This window comes from Octopus sinensis, linkage group LG29, assembly GCF_006345805.1.
Source record: "Octopus sinensis linkage group LG29, ASM634580v1, whole genome shotgun sequence".
Classification (NCBI taxonomy): Eukaryota; Metazoa; Mollusca; class Cephalopoda; order Octopoda; family Octopodidae; genus Octopus; species Octopus sinensis.
The window spans coordinates 13,312,965-13,329,896 of NC_043025.1; the positions used below are offsets into that span (position 1 = coordinate 13,312,965).

General features: G+C 39.6%; 1 protein-coding gene and 1 long non-coding RNA gene across 3 annotated transcripts in view; one reads left to right on the top strand and one right to left on the bottom strand.

The window, feature by feature from the left end:
* LOC118768429 overlaps positions 1 to 16,932 on the bottom strand; it is a 55,523-nt gene that overhangs the window by 17,410 nt on the left and 21,181 nt on the right. The gene's annotated exons all lie outside the window — the stretch shown is intronic.
* The window catches only part of LOC115226204 (sex peptide receptor-like), a 37,587-nt gene continuing 28,922 nt past the window's right edge, over positions 8,268 to 16,932 (top strand). Inside the window, exon 1 of one of the 2 annotated variants that reach the window (XR_005004243.1) lies at positions 8,268 to 8,613. The gene's annotated coding sequence lies outside the window, so the exon portion shown is untranslated. The remainder of the gene's footprint in view (positions 8,614 to 16,932) is intronic. The other variant, XM_029797219.2, reaches the window with a different exon arrangement.

Genomic DNA, 16,932 nt, shown 5'->3' on the forward strand with positions numbered 1-16,932 from the left:
GCGTGTGTTTATGTATGTCCGGGACTAATTAAATTACTCGTTTTTATGAAATTAATTAGATAAACGTCTTTTAAGAGATGTTCATTAGAGAAAATCGTTGAAATTGTGCTGCATCTTAGCGACATCAAATAATTGGGGAACATAATTATCCTGGTAAATGGTGGTGGTGGGTGGGTGGGTGGTTAGGGGGTGGGAAATGGTGAGGGTGGCAGTGGTGTGTCAAAAAAAAAAAAAAATTCTTTAGGCGCAGGAGTGGCTGTGTGGTAAGTAGCTTGCTAACCAACCACATGGTTCAGGGTTCAGTCCCACTGCGTGGCACCTTGAGTTAATGTCTTCTGCTATAGCCCCAGGCCGACCAATGCCTTGTGAGTGGATTTTGTAGATGGAAACTGAAAGAAGCCTGTCGTATATATATATATGTATGTGTGCGTTTGTCCCCCTAGCATTTCTTGACAACCGATGCTGGTGTGTTCACGTCCCCGTCACTTAGCGGTTCGGCAAAAGAGACTGATAGAATACGTACTGGGCTTACAAAGAATAAGTCCTGGGGTCGATTTGCTCGACTAAAGGCAGTGCTCCAGCATGGCCGCAGTCAAATGACTGAAACAAATAAAAGAGTAAGGAGTACTGTTGTGTTTCTTCCTGGCTCCAGTCATTCTGAGTTCAAACCTTGTCGAGGTCAACTTCACCTTTTTCATCTCTTCGCAGGCCACGGGCCGACGGAATCGACAAAATGCTCGTGGGATTTAATCCTGGCTTCTTCGGTGTTTGGGGTTCAAGCAGCACTAGAGTCAGGTTTCTTGCCTTTCATCCTCCTGGGATCGACAAACAAAGTCTCCAGACAAATACGGGGACATCGATACCCTGACCCCAACCCCCATCCCATCTCCACCACTACTGCTCTCTGCTATGAGAAGAACATGTCAAGCACTGATAGTTGTGCCCCTGTACTCCATGATGACCTCTTCTGTTTTATTGCATGGAATAACGGAGTTACAGAGGCTGTGTCTGGCCAAGTGTGGGTATATGAAGGTGGTGGTGATGGCGGTAGTGGTTGTGGTGGTGGTGGTGTGGAGGTCATAGTGGTGGCTATATATAAGGCGGCGAGCTGGCAGAAACGTTAGCACGCCGGGTGAAATGCGTAGCCGTATTTCGTCTGCCGTTATGTTCTGAGTTCAAATTCCGCCGAGGTCGACTTTGCCTTTCGTCCTTTCAGGGTCGATAAATTAAGTACCAGTTACGCACTGGAGTCGATGTAATCGAGTTAATCCCTTTGTCTGTCCTTGTTTGTCCCCTCTGTGTTAGCCCCTTGTGGTAGTAAAGAAATAGGTATTTCGTCTGCCGTTACGTTCTGAGTTCAAATTCCGCCAAGGTCGACTTTGCCTTTCATCCTTTCGGGGTCGATAAATTAAGTACCAGTTCGCACTTGGATGGAGTCGATGTAATCGAGTTAATCCCTTTGTCTGTCCTTGTTTGTCCCCGTGTTTAGCCCTTGGGGTAGTAAGAAATAGGTATTTCGTCTGCCGTTACGTCTGAGTTCAAATTCCGCCAAGGTCGACTTTGCCTTTCATCCTTTCGGGGTCGATAAATTAAGTACCGTACGCACTGGAGTCGATGTAATCGAGTTAATCCCTTTGTCTGTCTTGTTTGTCCCCTCTGGTTTAGCCCCTTGTGGGTAGTAAAGAAATAGGTATTTCGTCTGCCGTTACGTTCTGAGTTCAAATTCCGCCAAGGTCGACTTTGCCTTTCATCCTTTCGGGGTCGATAAATTAAGTACCAGTTACGCACTGGAGTCGATGTAATCGACTTAATCCTTTTGTCTGTCCTTGTTTGTCCCCTCTGTGTTTAGCCCCTTGTGGGTAGTAAAGAAATAGGTATTTCGTCTGCCGTTACGTTCTGAGTTCAAATTCCGCCAAGGTCGACTTTGCCTTTCATCCTTTCGGGGTCGATAAATTAAGTACCAGTTACGCACTGGAGTCGATGTAATCGAGTTAATCCCTTTGTCTGTCCTTGTTTGTCCCCTCTGTGTTTAGCCCCTTGTGGGTAGTAAAGAAATATATATATATACATATATAACAGCATGGTAGTGTGTGGTGTGATGTGGTAAACTAAAAAAACCCACGATCAAAATTATTCCACCCATGACCACTCCATCAGTCAGAATACAAGTTCAACTTTGAATTAAATTATAAAAAGGTAAAAAAAAAAAAATGATCGAGATGAAACAGAGCCCCTGGATGTATATTATTTTTTAATACTACACCTAGGATTGAACTTCCTTCCATGTATCAAATAATTCTGCCACTCTCCATATCTTAAGTTGAAAACAAGCAAATATTTTGGCCAAGAATTTCGGGGAAGGGGTTAAGGTGATTACATCAACTCCAATACTTTTATTGGTCCTTAATTTATTGACCCTGAAAGGATGAAAAGAGAAGTGGAGAAGAGAGAGAGAAAGAGGGAGGGAGGGAGAGAGAGAGAGACAGAGAGTGTGTACATGTGTGTGAGAGAGAGAGAGAGAGAGAGAGGGAGAGAGAAAGCAAACAAGAAAGAGATAGAAAGAGAGGTTGAGACCAAATGAGAGACAGACAGACAGACAGACAGAGAAAGTTTTAGTGTATGCGAATGTGGGTGACAGAGAGAGAGTGAGAAGGACAGTATGTGTGTGAGGCAGAGAGCGAAAGAGGGAGAAAAACAGGGAGAGAGGGAGGGAGGGAGGGAGAGAAAGAGAGAGAGAGAAAGAGATAGTGTGTCTGTGTGTACATGCATGTGAGAAATGATAGAGAGAGACAGAAAGAGAGTGAGTGTGTGTGTGTGTGGTGTGTGTATGTGAGAGATGAGAGAGAGAGACAGACAGACAGAGAGAGAGAGAGAGAGAGAGAGAGAGAGAGAGAGAGAGAGATGAGAGAGAGACAGACAGACAGACAGAGAGATGAGAGAGAGAGAGACAGACAGACAGAGAGATGAGAGAGAGAGAGACAGAGAGAGAGAGAGAGAGAGAGAGAGAGAGATGAGAGACAGAGAGACAGAGACAGACAGACGGACAGACGGAGAGGGAAAGTTCGTTCTCTGAATTAAAAGAGAAGCAAAGATTCGTGAAATGAGAGGTTGACATTTGAAAACTTAATTGTTGATTATTATATGCCGGAAGAAGAGCGCTTAGAATATTAAGTGGTCCTTTACGAGAACCGTGAGGGTCTGTCAGAGCCGCTGAAGGGTTTGTGAGGGCCGAGAAGGTGAGACGGTGTGGGAAATATGCAGAGTTTGGTTGGGAAAGCCTGTGAGGTTTGTAATGTTTGCAAGAGTGCAAAAAATTGCAAGGGTATGTAAGGGTCAGTAGGGGTCTCTCTGTGCGTCCAGTGGAGTGTTGTCTGTTAGGGACATCAGGGTCTGTAAGTGTTGCCAACTTTGCTAGAGCTAACTTTGCCTTTCTTCCATTCAGGGATCAATAAAATAGGTACTAACAGAGCACTGGGAATGACTGGTCCCTACTACTACTACTACTACTACTACTACTACTACTACTACTAATAATAATAATAATAATAATAATAATAATAATAATAATAATAAATACAAAAACCTGGAAATAGAAGTAACCAGAATGTGGAATCTGAAAACAGAAACAATTCCTATCATAGTAGGTGCATTAGGCATGATAAAAAAATATTCAGACAAATACATAACACAAACACCAGGACTTACAAACACATATAACATACAGAAAATTGCACTACTGGGCACTGCACACATCCTACGCAGAACACTTTCCATACAGTAACCATCAGCGCATCACAACAAATCACAGCACATACCCAAGGCACACAGAGCTGCGCTCGGTAGTGAAGTGAAAGCACGATATAAAAATAATACTACTGAATAATAATAATAATAATAATAATAATAATAATAATAATAATAATAATAATAAATGCCCTGATGCAGTCCCAGGCAGTGGCTCTCATGGCTTCTGATCTTAACTGATTGGAAGTGTTATCATGTACATTGTTTTGTCTTGGTATAAAAGATGGGTTTTACAGCAAATATTCTGCTCAATACCACAGATTTGCTTGTCAGTTGTTTGACCTTAACCAGTTGAGCATGTCCCTTAGTGGCTGACGATATATGCATCTCTGATCACGAGCAGAAGTATATATATGTATACGTTTGTGTGTCTGTGTTTGTCCCCACCATCGCTTGTAACCGATGTTGGTGTGTTAATGTTCCTGGAACTTAAAGGTTCGGCAAAAGTGACTGATAGAATAAGTACTAGGCTTACAAAGATCTTAACCAATTGAGCATGTCCCTTGGTGGCTGACGATATGTGCCTCTCTGACCACGAGTAGAAGTAGTGGGGGAGCATCATGGCCATGTGTTGAGAGGGATTCTATGGGTTTTCGAATAATTCACCTCTGGAAAAATGGGTGTTTTGTTCATCATCCATAAAACAATCCTTGTTCAGGGACCTTTTGAGTGGGATGGGTTACTTGACCAGAAGAAAATTCTAACTGGGCCCCACCTGCAAGGTCATGTGCTGTTTATCTTGATATGAGATCACCATGTCCCGCAGATATGGTTGTGATGCATGTGCCTGGTGTACCTTTATCAGACGGGTAGTCATGATGGGTATACTGGGCTTCGTATATTTTACCCCAGTGTCACTTTGATGGCATGCACTGCTCTCTCACTCAATAATAATAATAATAATAATAATAATAATAACTCTTTTTTTACTCTCTCTCTTTTACTCTTTTACTTGTTTCAGTCATTTGACTGTGGCCATGCTGGAGCACTGCCTTTAGTCGAGCAAATCGACCCCAGAACTTATTCTTTGTAAGCCTAGTACTTACTCTATCAGTCTCTTTTGCCAGACCGCTAAGTTACAGGGACGTAAACACACCAGCATCGGTTGTCAAGAGATGTTAGGGGGACAAACACAGACACACAAACAAATACACACCTACACATATACGACATGCTTCTTTCAGTTTCTGTCAACCAAATCCACTCACAGGGCTTTGGTCAGCCCCAGGCTATAGTAGAAGACACTTGCCCAAGGTGCCATGCAGTGGGACTGAACTTGGAGCCATGTGGTTGGTAAGCAAGCTACTTACCACACAGCCACTCCTGCACCTATTTTTAGAATAATTTTTGTTTATTTCGTTAAAATATTTATAAAGCCTTCCAAGAAATATTATTTATGCAAGTTAAATAATTTATTAAATAAATTATTAAAGCCATACAAGTTGGTTGGCTATTAAAGTGTTTGTTTCACCATATTTTCCATTAAGAATTCTCTGTTGGAACTGAATTTTCAATGTAAAATATTTCATTCTTAACTGTGGCTGCGTGGTAAGTAGCTTGCTTACGAACCACATAGTTCCAGGTACAGTCCCACTGCGTGGCACCTTGGACAAGTGTTTTCTACTATAGCCTCGGGCCGACCAAAGCCTTGTGAGTGGATTTGGTAGATGGAAACTGAAAGAAGCCCATCGTATATATGTATATGTTTGTGTGTCTGTGTTTCTCCCCCACCCCCAGCATTGCTTGACAACCGATGCTGGTGTGTTTACATCCCTGTAACTTAGTGGTTCGGCAAAAGAGACCAATAGAATAAGTACTGGGTTTACACAAGAATAAGTCCTGGTGTTGATTTGTTCGACTAAAGGTGGTGCTCCAGCATGGCCGCAGTCAAATGACTGAAACAAGTAAAAGAGTAAGGGTGTAAAACAATAGAAGGTGCATGGCTTTGCCGTTAGGGTATTCGGCTGACTATCAAAAGGTCATGATTTCAATTCCAGGACTTATTTTGTGTAAACCTACCTCTTATTGTATTGGTCTCTTTTGCTGAACTGCCAAGTTACAGGGATGTACCCACACCAAACATCAGTTGCGGAACAACTGCAGGCACACAAAAATATACATATATACGACGGGCTTCTTTCAGTTTCCGTCTACCAAATCCACTCACAAGGCTATGGTCGGCCTGAGGCTATAGTAAGAGACATTTGCCCAAGGTGTCCAACAGTGGGAGTGAACCCAGAACCATGTGGTTGGTAAGCAAGCTACTTACCACACAGCCACTCCTACGCCTATATATGTGTATATTGATATATCTGTGTCTGGCTACATGTGGTTGTGTGTATATACATGTATGTATATCTATATATTTATATTTATATTTGTGCACTTATGTATGTATATATATATACATATATGTATATATGGATATATATATATATATGGATATATATATATATGGATATATATATATATATATATATATATATATATATATATATATATATATATATATATATATATATATGTATGTATGTATGTATGTATGTAAGTATATATGGGTGTATGTGAGTGTGTATCTATACATACATACATACATCATCATCATCATCGTTTAATGTCCATTTTCCGCGCTAGCACGGGTTGGAAGGAAAAGTTATTTGCCCAACGTGAGGCACGAACCCATGACCCCAAGATTAAGAGTCTCGTGCCCTACCGACTGAGCTATATATACACACATATATACATATATATATATATTATGCATGTATATATACATATATATATATGCATGTATATATACATGTATGTATATATATATATATATATATATATATATATATATATAATTATATATATATATATATATGTATATGCATGTATGTATGTAGGTGGGCAGGCACCAGTGGTGTGTTAGATCAGGCCCACGATTACTTCTTCCCCCACCGTTTCCCCCTCCCCTCAATTTCTCTGATTCACACAAAACTCTTCTCTGTTCATCTCTTCAGCGAACTACAACCATTCAGTGAGAGTTGCTTTCAGCATTCTCCCTCTCTCTCTTTGTATACATATACACACACATATATATACATATATATATATGCATATATATGTATGTATATATATATATATATATATATAATATATATAGATATATCACCTCTCTCTCTTTCACAGTCGTCTGACACTCTCTCTCTCTTGCACCCCAGCCTTTCCCCTAACACACACTCTTTCTCTCTCTCTGCCTTTCTTTTGCTCTCACTATCTTTCTCTCTATCATCTCCCGCCCTCTCTTACTCTCACCTCCTGCCACAGTCTTTCTCCGCCTTCCCTGCTCCCTTCCCCCCCACCCCTCTCATTCTCACCTCCTACTACATTCTTCCTCTGTCCTCCCCCCCCTACCTCCTACTCCAGTCTTTAGCTGTCTTTCACCCCTGCTTCCCTCTTTCTCTCCTCTTCCTTCCATTACACCTCCACTGTTTTTAACCCCCCTGGCCCTTACCCTCTTATCCCCCCCCCCATGCATTCCCTATCAACACCAGACTCTGTCCTGCTGTGTCGTGTGTGTCCGTGTGTCCTGCGTATCTGAAGAAACTATAACCCAGACAGCAAGTACTACCTCACTACTTTCTCCCCAAGGGACAACCCGTCCCCCCTTGCACCTCTCTGCCAAGTCCCACGGCTGGCCTGACTCTAAGGGACAAGGGTAGTGTCCTCCTAGAATCCCCTGCGGTGGAGAGGGCGATTCAGGTGACAGCGCTGGGGGGAAAAGGTGCTTCCGGCGGGGGTAGGATTTGAAACCCTGTCCAACAGCCGAATTGCTAGCAGGTGCTTTACTCTCTACCACTTGTTCACCAGTGCAAACACACACACATATACACACACACACATACACACAATTACTAGCACATACATATATAACTATACATACATACAGACACACAAATACATACACACATATAGATACACACATGCACACTCACAAACACACACACACATACATATATATGCATCTTCATATGCACATACATAACATAGATACATACAGAAACACACATACATTCATAAATTCAAAAGTACATATACATACATACATACATAAATATAAATGTACACCAACACGCATACATAAATAAACACATACATATATTCATAAATACATATACACAACACACACCCACACATATACTCACACACACACACACACGCAGAAACCCAGTCGCACACACTCACACACACACACACACAGAACACAGTCACACACACAAATACACTCATACATACACATACAAATACACTCACACGTCCCCTCACACACACACACTCACAGACAGGCACACACAAACACACACACAGAAAAACAGTCACACACGCGCAAATACACTCACACATACACACACAAATACACTCACACATACACACCCACAAATACACACACAAATACACTCACACATACACACCCACAAATACTCACATACATACACACCCACAAATACACACACAAATACACTCACACATACACACCCACAAATACACTCACACATACACACACACACGTCCCCTCACCCACACGCACTCGCACCACCCCATCCCCCAGTAAATTCGACACTCTGCATCCATTCAGCCAAAGACAAAGACCGCTTCAAGTCCAGCATTCACCAAACACCTGGATTACCGGAATCAATACCCAGCAACAAGTGAGAGAGAGAGGACACCATCATCACTGCACACACAATATCCTAAACCGAGATAGACATAGCCAGCCACCACCATCATCATCATCATCGTTATGAACAATACTGGAAAGATGCGGTTAGTAAAATTTCAGATTTTTATGTTACAATTTATGTAATTTTAGGTTTTGAATATTTTACTTATAACGGCTTTGGCCATGCTGGAGCAAGTTCTGGAAGACCTTTGCTGTTGATCGGTCGATGGGAATGGCATGGGGTTTGGAGAATGGCTAAGAGGCTTTTGTTGTTGTTGATTGTATAGTTCTAGCGGTAGAGGCTGTTGTTTAGCCCCAGGTTTGGTCCTAAATGAGCAGATCTCTAATTAAAGACACGATGTATCTAGGACTACATTATCTAATGTGTCCTTCCTTGCTGTTGATGCTGTTTAGCCACCGGTCAGTCCAGATCAAGATGTACCTATGATCAAAGATGTTCCAACTGTGACCATCCTGTCTTTTATTCAGGCATAGTGTATCTAGGACTACATTATCTAATGTGTCCTTCTTGTTGTTTAGCCCCAGGTCAGTCCTGATCCAGCAGACGTATGATCAAAGATATTCCATCTGTGACCATCTTGTCTTTTATTCAGGCATAGTGTATCTAGGACTACATTATCCTAATGTGTCCTTCCTTGCTGTTGATGTTGTTTAGCCACCGGTCAGTCCAGATCAAGACAGACCTATGATCAAAGATATTCCAGCTGTGACCATCCTGCATTTTACTGAAGCTTAAGTGTATCTAGGATTACATTATATAATGTCTTGTTGTTTAGCCCCAGGTCAGTCCTGATCCAGTAGACCTATGATCAAAGACGTTCCAGTTGGGGCCATCCTGTCTTTTATTCAAACCTAGTATATCTAGGAATACATTATCTAATGTGACCTTCCTTGTTTTTGTTGTTGTTGTTTAACCCCAGGTCAGTCCAGATCATGTCAGACCTATGATCAAAGATGTTCCAACTGTGACCATCCCGTCTTTTATTCAGGCATAGTGTATCTAGGACTACATTATCTAATGTGTCCTTCCTTGTTGTTTAGCCCCAGGTCAGTCCTGATCTAGCAGACCTATGATCAAAGATGTTCCAGCGGTGACCATCCTGTCTTTTATTCAGGCATAGTGTATCTAGGGCTACATTATCCAATGTGTCCTTCCTTGTTGTTGTTTAGCCCCAGGTCAGTCCTGATCCAGCAGACCTATGATCAAAGATGTTCCAGCTGTGACCATCCTGTCTTTTATTCAGACATAGTGTATCTAGGACTACATTACCTAATGTGTCCTTCCTTGTTTCTGTTGTTTAGCCACAGGTCAGTCCTGATCTAGCAGACCTATGATCAAAGATGTTCCAGCTGTGACCATCCTGTCTTTTATTCTGGCATAGTGTACCTAGGACTACATTATCTAATGTGTCCTTCTTGTTGTTTGCCCCAGGTCAGTCCTGATCCAGAAGACCTATGATCAAAGGTGTTCCAGCTGTGACCATCCTGTCTTTTATTCAGGCATAGTGTATCTATACACATATATACGACGGGCTTCTTTCAGTTTCTGTCTACCAAATCCACTCACAAGGCTTTGGTCGGCCCGGTGCTATAGCAGAAGACACTTGCCCAAGGTGCCACGCAGTGGGACTGAACCCGGAACCATGCGGCTGGTTAGCAAGCTACTTACCACACAGCCACTCCTATCTATCAATTTAGCTATCTATTGTATTTCGTCTATTTTCTGTGTTTAGCCCTGTGTGCCATAATAAAAATATATACATACATATATATTAATAAATAAAATAAAACATATGCATATATATAAACATATATGTACGTGCCTACCTCTACATGTATATATACATGTATATATGAGTACAGGACACCAAAGGGACGTCGAACACAATGAGAAACGAAAACATAGACACAAACCAAAGGAACTGGACATTTTTTCAACAACAAAAAAATAGAGTATATATATATGTATATATATATAAACATATAAAATTTAAATAATGAGGGTGATAAATTGAATATTAATTTAAAATCAGTGGCCTAGCATATAGAAAAATCTGAAAATTCAGAAAAATTATAATACATGCATATAAGAAGGGATGACCACTAAGTGGACATCCAATATGCTAGAAATAGATCACCTATGATCTAACCACAAAGGAAAAGAATGTTCTCTAGAATCGGTGGCGTGGAGAGGGGAGGCTGGTATGCATGGGCGACTGCTGGTCTTCCATAAAGACAACCTTACCCAGACTCTTGCCTGGGAGGGTAACTTTCTATGTGCAATCCCATGGTCTGTGTTGTGACCGAAGGGGTCACAACAATTGTTGTATTTAGGGATGGTCACTTCTTTTTGGCTAAATAAACACATGCACTATATATATATATATATATATATATATATATTTGTTCCTTCACTTGTTTATGACTGTTTTTATTTTATTATTGTAACTCCTGTCCTCTGTCCGGAAATCTTTCATCACACATCTCCAGACAGAGGACATCAATTAAATATAATAAAATAAGGACAGTAATAAACGAGAGAAGGAAAATATATATATATCATCATCATCATCGTATAACGTCCGTTCTTCATGCTAGCATGGGTTGGACGGTTCGACCGGGGATCTGGGAAGCCAGAAGGCTGCACCAGGCTCCAGTCTGATCTGGCAATGTTTCTACAGCAGGATGCCCTTCCTAACGCCAACCACTCCGTGAGTGTAGTGGGTGCTTTTTACGTGCCACCTGCACAGGTGCCATAAATATATATATAGTGTGTGTGTTCATATGGCAAAAATAAAAAAAGGAAAAAATTACTATACCGAAATACAATATCCGTTTCAATAGACAATTTCACATCAGGAATCTTGCAAAGCAAATTGATATATATATATATACATATAGGTATCATAGGTGTAGGAGTGGCTGTGTGGTAAGTAGCTTGCTTACCAACCACATGTTTCTAGGTTCAGTCCCACTCTGGTACGTTGGGCAAGTGTCTTCTGCTATAGTCTCGGGCCGACCAAAGACTTGTGAGTGGATTTGGCAGATGGAAACTGAAAGAAGCCTGTCGTATATATGTATGTACGTATGTATATATATATATATATATGCATATATATGTGTGTGTGTGTGTGTGTGTGTGTGTATACGTTTGTGTGTCTGTGTTTGTCCCCCCAACATCGCTTGACAAGCGATGCTGGTGTGTTTATGTCCCCGTAACTTAGCAGTTCAGCAAAAGAGACCAACATATTAAGTACTAGGCTTACAAAGAATAAGTCCTAGGGTTGATGTACTTGACTAAAGGCAGTGCTGAAGCATGGCCACAGTCAAATGACTGAAACAAGTAAAAGAGTAAGAGATGCAAAAATAACCAGGGGAGTTTCAGCCTTATTAGGACTTTTCAGCAAAGAATGATGTCTTGGTGTAAGTCTTAGGATCTTGAAAGAAGAACTAAGAATTTTCGTCTATAAATGCAGGGTGGCTGGTAAAAAGGAAAAACTGGCCCCATGGCCTGGGTTTGGGAATCATATATCTTTATATATAAAAGTCAAGTTGTATGGTGTCTGTCTCTGACGTATTAGATTCCTTACTCCCACATTTTGCGGTGCAGTTTAACCAAAACCGGGTATCTTATAGTCGTGATTCATATCGACCCCTTCTGGGTATTAGCGCACGTCTACGATTTCTAAAATAATTTACCATCATTTTTTTCCCATTTTAATGCATTTTTTCACTATTATATAAGGGAAGTAACTCTCTAAAAATGCTTATATAGTTATTTCCCTTACAACCGGAGCAACGCCGGCTGATACTGCTAGTATATATATATATATATATATATATATATATTATATATAGTGTATGTTTTTATTATATATAATATATATGTGTGTGTGTATAGTGTGTGTGTGTGTTTGTGTATTTAAGTGTCTGTATGTGTTAGTGTTTGCTTTTGAGTATGTGTGTGGGTGAATATATGTGTGTATGTTTGTGTATATATGTGTCTGTGTATGAATGTGTATGTATATGCATGTGTGTGTATCCATATATATGTCTGTGTGCATGTGTATGTGCTAATGTGTGTATATGTATGTGTGTTGTCACGCTACATGCTTTAGTAACAATGTCTGGTTCTTTTCCCACCGAGTTGCCTTTCTTATCCATTCTATATCTGTGTCTTGGAGAGGCTGAAGATTCTGGCAGATGCAAAGAAAACCCATTGTCTACACTCATGCGTGTATATATGTGTACACACACTATATATCTAATATATATGTGTGTGTCTATATATATATATATATATACGCGAGAAAGAAGCAACAAGAATGGATAGGTTTTTAGTACAATCGTTTCATACAAGGACAGGCTTTATTAAAAGTTGTAAAAATTACAGCATATAAACGTGTCCCGTACTCATCAGCTAAAATACATGTGAGTTCTCTAGACATCCTAGTGGTTGAGGCTATACTCATGAAGTAATGTAGATAATTAAGTAACATAAACAGATTTCCAAAGTCATTAAAGTTCTTTAAAGATGATGTACAGTCTTATCACAGAATTTTAAAAAAGTTCTAATAGCATCACAGAGAAGGTGACCTAATCCATAGAGCACATATGAATTTCCAGAGATATGATAATCCCTCAGTGAGTATGTAATCCCTCATCATATCTCTGGAAATTCACATGTGCTCTATGGATTAGGTCACCTTCTTTGTGATGCTATTAGAACTTTTTAAAATTCTGTGATAAGACTGTACATCATCTTTAAAGAACTTTAATGAACTTTGGAAATCTGTTTATGTTACTTAATTATCTACATTACTTCATGAGTATAGCCTCAACCACTAGGATGTCTAGAGAACTCACATGTATTTAGCTGATGAGTACGGGACACGTTTATATGCTGTAATTTTTACAACTTTTAATAAAGCCTGTCCTTGTATGAAACGATTGTACTAAAAACCTATCCATTCTTGTTGCTTCTTTCTCGCTTATAATCACCCCACATTACTGTATTGTTAAAACAGTATAGTTTTTTTTGGTGCATCTAAGTTAGGTACCATATTCAAGTAAATTCATTTAAATTAACTTGAATCTTTATTGCTTTTTGTATATATATATATATATATATACACACACACCCACACACATATATACATATATACACACATACATATATGTGTGTGTGTGTGTGTGTGTGATGTATATAAATAATTAAAAATACACAGGACATTACCAGTGAGTGAAAAATACGTAAACACACAAGAGATTGAGAGATAAGTAGAGGATGTATTTTTAGTTACATGTAATTGAATGCCACACAACCTTTGTCAACAGTCAGTTTTTACATTTATATATATATATTTAAATGTACACTAATTTTATATATATATATATATACATACATACATACATATACATATATACACACACACACACATATATATATATATATATATACATATATATAATAAAAAGGGTAAATAATTTTTTTCAGGGTTTTTTAGACAGAGCAACCTGTTGCCTGCCCTTTTAATTACTACTATACACACATATATATATATACACATATATATATACATATACATATAACAATATATATACATATACATATATATAAACTGTCAAAATGACCATTTCGAAATATAACAATATATATATATATATTATATATGTATGTATGTAAACTAGCAGTATCGCCCGGCGTTGCTCGGGTTTGTTTCGACCCTTTAGAATTGGAATTTTTGAAAAGTAAAAATTTGGCATTATCATCATCATCATCATCGTTTAGCGTCCGTTTTCCATGCTAGCATGGGTTGGACGGTTCTACTGGGGTCTGTGAAGCCAGAAGGCTTCATCAGGCCCAGTCAAATCTGGCAGTGTTTCTACGGCTGGATGCCCTTCCTAACGCCAACCACTCCGTGAGTGTAGTGGGTGCTTTTTACGTGCCACCCGCACTGGTGCCAGACAGAGCTGGCAAACGGCCACGAACGGACGGTGCTTTTTATGTGCCACCGGCACGAGGGCCAGGCGAGGCTGGCAACGGACACGGTAGCTTGTTATTCTCTTTAACTGAACATTTTTCTGGTTGAAATACACCGAAAAATGGCAACACAGCAGTCAAAAAATGATAAAAAATAGGGATTTTCATAGAAAAAAAAGCACCTTTTTGATGCAAATAATTTTTGGTCTTAACATGGTTCGATTTGAATTTTTTCTTCTACGGTGCTTGTGTGTGTTTGTCTCTCTAGCATCGTTTGACAACTGGTGTTGGTGTGTTTACATCCCCATAACTTAGCAGTCAGGCAAAAGGAGACCAATAGAATGAATACTAAGCTAACAAAGAAAATCAACAATCTGGAGTGTTTATTTTAATGGCCTACCAATGTATACCAATGTATACAGTATGTTTCAGTGACCATGTGTTCATTCCCACTGCATGGCATCTTGGGCAAGTGTCTTCTACTATAGCTCTGTGTGTGTGTGTATGTGTGCCTGTATTTGTCCCCTAACCACCGCTTGACAACCGATGCCTGTGACTAAGCTGCTCGGCAACAGCGACTGATAGAATAAGAAATGTATTGGGAGCGATATATTTCACTAAAAGTTCTTCAAGGGGATGCCTTCAGGGGGGTTCTAACGGCGTTCAGGCGAATATACCGGCATTGCTGTAGCAACAACCGAAATATTATCCAGGTAAATCTAACAGTAGAAGACTAATTAAATTTACGATAACAAACGTATTTGAAAAGTCCGAACCCTAGGTCCTAGATCAGTGCTTTTCAAACTTTTTGCTGGAGCGGAACCCCAAGGAAACATTCCACTGGCTCGAGGAACCCCCGTGCAATAATTTAAATAGTTTTATGCACACATATCTGCACAGGAGAATTAAAAATCACTGCCGATTTTAGCAGTTTTGTAACTTCTTACGGAACCCCTGGACTGTATTGGCTGAACCCTAAGGTTCTGCGGAACCCTGGTTGAAAACCACTGTCCTAGATTATCTGATTCTGAGTTGTCCATTTATCTAATATTCTTCCTTTGCCAGTATATACACAGTAAAGATTTACTATAGCGTCGTAAAATTATCGGCTGCTATTTCCAGTAAACATTGGCGCCTTGTTGTACCACTACTCTATATCTATACTTCTACCTTTACGTTCCTTTATTTGACTGGAAAGTAACATTTCCAGTCAATATGTAATTTTTCATTGAAAACTTTTTTGATTGTTCTCAGTTCTGTTAACGGTTAGGCGTTCAGACGAGTATACTGGCATTGACGTAGCAACATTTAAAATATTCTCCAGGTAAATCTAGCTAAGACTAATCAAATTTACGATAACAAACGTATTTGAAGAGTCCAAAACCTCGGAACTAGATTATCCGATTCTGGGTTGTCCATTTATCCAATGTTCTTCCTAGAGGTAAGACGAAATTTTTTGCTCGCTGCCTTCACGCATCTTTGCCTATATATACATAGTAAAGCTTTACTATAGCGTTGTAAATTTGTCAACTGCTATTTCCAGTAAACATTGGTGCCTTGGGATCTTTTCCTTTTGATGGACGGAATTTCTAGTTAACTAAACAATTTGAAACTTCGTATACTGGTAGAATGTGTCAAAAGAAAACATTATTTTCACTTGGCTTCTTTGAGAAAATTGTAATTTGTAAGTTTAATGTAGTTTAATTCTTCGAATTTTAACCAATGAAATCCCAGCATTTGAGCTCAAATCATTTGCTGTGTCTAAAAACTCAGACAATAACGTAAACAGCACACACACACAAACGTGTTATTCATCCTTCTCTCTTCTGTCTGTTTGATAAACAAAGGCAGAAAGGGGAGGAATATGCTAGAAATAACAGCTATATCTCTTAAATCAATGAATTTTGTCGCCCAATAAAATTATCAACGATATTTTTTTAATATTTTCTTAATTTTTTTTTACCGAAAAGGCTTCTCCCATGGTTTTGAAGGGCCAAAAACAACAAAAACAAAACAATAATATGCCTAAATTGGTCTAGAGGGTGCACGTGGAGTGTGGGTCGTATTGTAAAAATTTGTGAAATATTTTTTCATAAAAGGATGCCCCAGCTTGTCGGAGGCTGTGATATAAATTGGGAAAAAAATCCTCGACACCAGTGCGTAATTGGTACTTAATTTATCGACCCCGAAACGATGAAACATTGACCCCCCCCTTCTGGTTTATTTACCTTTTGTGTAAATTTGTTGCGGCAAGGGGCAAAACACAGAGGGGACAAAGCATGAGATACAAAAGTATTAAGTCGATTCTACCGACACCAGTGCGAACTCACGAACGTGTATGTATGCTTGTGTGCGTATGTGTGTGTATGTAAATCTCCGTTTGTATGTGTGTGTACGCTTATATATTAATTACTATGTG